Source organism: Penaeus monodon, chromosome 36 (genome assembly GCF_015228065.2).
Source record: "Penaeus monodon isolate SGIC_2016 chromosome 36, NSTDA_Pmon_1, whole genome shotgun sequence".
Lineage (NCBI taxonomy): Eukaryota > Metazoa > Arthropoda > Malacostraca > Decapoda > Penaeidae > Penaeus > Penaeus monodon.
Window position 1 is genome coordinate 8,057,884 of NC_051421.1, and position 1,685 is coordinate 8,059,568.

General features: G+C 37.4%; 1 pseudogene; it reads right to left on the bottom strand.

The window, feature by feature from the left end:
- Positions 1-367: 367 nt before the first annotated feature.
- On the bottom strand, positions 368-1,473 carry LOC119595517 (annotated as a pseudogene).
- Positions 1,474-1,685: the final 212 nt, after the last annotated feature.

Below are 1,685 nucleotides of genomic sequence, written 5' to 3' on the forward strand. Positions count from 1 at the left end.
CACTCTTTTTTTGTTCTATCGGTTCTATTGCTTTGATTGTAGGTGAGCTACCTTTGTAGGGGAATTTTAAACACTTGGTGTTTGTGTATGTGTGTGTGTGAGGAGTGTTAGTATATGTTCTTATACTTGCAAGTATGTATGTATGTAGTATATAGGATGAAACGTCAAAATGGACAAATGAAAATAAGAAAGCAGAATAACAAGGAAACACGTTCGTTATCGATTCATAGTGCAGCAGTGTATGTCTCATTAGATAGACGCGTGCGCTTATTATGTTCCTATATACAAAAGTGTCAATAGTTTCCTATTATAATGTACATAAAAGACCGTTTGAATGCAGTTGATTTTTAATCAAAAGTGAGTGACATCATCGAGACAGTTTCAAAGAGACTCTGTTTGGCCAACTTGAAGTAAACAGTCCAATTACACCGAAGACGAGCCAGCCGAAGGTGATGGGGACCATTATGCAGTGGGAAGCGTGAGCGTGGTGGTAAAGCAAGTGGGAATGAAACACAGCAGGACGCAGCGGGTGAAGGTTACGCTCACTTGACGACGGTCTTGCACACTCTCATTTTCTTCCTCACTCACCAGTTTGTAAACGGGAAGGTCGCCACAGAAATTGGCAAGATCAGAACCGATTTCTTCCTCAGGATTGTCGAGAAACAGCGGGAAACTCTGACGTCAGACTCGACCCGCTCATGGCCATCATCCTGATGGCCTTTGATGAAAGCTACTTGTTGCTCGAAAGATTTAACGAGCCGCCTCACGTAACACGCCTCCTGAGATACCACTCGGGATGCTGCTAGACCCTGCGAGGTACATCAACTTTTACATATTTATGATTATCTCCCCAATTTATTAAGCAATGAATCTAGACAGTTGAACAAACTGAACTATTTTTTATGCACTATTAATTCAACAAAACAATAACGTAAAACATTGAGAACAAATGTATTTTAGTTCATCATGGTATTCAGTGGTGATTTGACAAGTATTACTTACCACACTATAATCCTCCAGAGTCTCCACGTCATTCGAAAGTCGTCGGATTCAGGCATGTGGAAGTGAACCTTCATGGCAAGGCGGTCCACATCTACCTTCATGCATTTGATTTCAGCAGCACTTCTTCCCTTGTAACATACTTGGTAATCCTAACAAGAGAAACGATGATATTTTGTAATGTTAATGTTTCACATAGATAAGTCCTCCAAATATAATTCAGTTATCTTAGCTGATGTAGCTGTATCTGTGATAGAAAAAGCAAGACAACAGCATGCTATTACCTGAACCTCAGCCAGGGAGAAGCCTAAGAGGCAGGAGAGCATCAGCCAAGCGAACATGGTGTGATCTAGGAGGAAAATGAATCAAATAAGTCGTATGAATGTGATTCATCTTAAAATCAACCACTGAAACTGAAAAGTTAAGTGTAATGAGTAACAGCGCGATGTTTATCTTAGGATGAAAGGAAAATATAGAGAAATTGAAGTTCGAATATCGTAGGTGCAGGATAAGAAGAAAAAAAATATATGTATGTATCTAAGTATAATTTATGTGTTTAATATATATATATATATATATATATATATATATATATATATACATATATATATATATATATATATATATATATATGTACATATAAGCTATATGTGTGTGATAATGGCAATAGAATAACGATAATAATA